Source organism: Diaphorina citri, unplaced genomic scaffold, assembly GCF_000475195.1.
Source record: "Diaphorina citri unplaced genomic scaffold, Diaci psyllid genome assembly version 1.1 scaffold56312, whole genome shotgun sequence".
Lineage (NCBI taxonomy): Eukaryota > Metazoa > Arthropoda > Insecta > Hemiptera > Psyllidae > Diaphorina > Diaphorina citri.
In genome coordinates, this window is record NW_007433608.1 from 9,592 (window position 1) to 10,349 (window position 758).

Genomic DNA, 758 nt, shown 5'->3' on the forward strand with positions numbered 1-758 from the left:
AAAAATATCCCACCAAGAAAAATTAAAAAAAAAAAAAAAAAAAAAAAAAAAAAAAAAAAAAACAATCGGATGAAACTCACGACAGCCTGGTTAGCTTGGAGCGCTTCTGCCTTGTAAGCGCTAGGTCGCTGGTTCGATCCCCGCCCGGGGCGAACTTTATTCCAAACAGATTAGGTTCGTTCTCGGAACGGTTGACTTTTTTTCTATCCTGTCTTCCTTTTCTCTTCGATTTCGGGACGTTAAGACCTCGATGGTTACAGTTCTCTCTATCAATGATCTCGAGAAAAAAATCTATGAAAATGAAAAATGCCTTCATTTTAGTTCTTGAGACTAAGGTGAGGCATACATAAAAAGCCCACTCCGAGGCTTAGGTGTAGGCTGTAGCCCCAAAGGACAGGTTAAACTCCTACGAATCTACAAAGATGAGATCGGTAGTTATTAGTTACAGTTCTCCCTATCAAACCTCGTTTTTAAGTACCTATCTTTCTACCTACATATTTATCAAAAACTGAATGCCCCTTATTGGATCTTTTTCTTCCAGATACCTCTACACAGACACGCTGATTATTCCCGACCTGGACACTGCCCAGGGCATTCTGTACGCCGCTCAGAAATACCTCATCCCTCATCTAGCCAAACACTGCGTCAAATATCTCGAGTGCAGTCTGAATCTGGACAACCTATTGGATACATTGCGAATAGCTGAGTGTTTCAAAGAGAGTCACCTGAGAAAACAGTGCCTTAAGGTAAATTAGAGC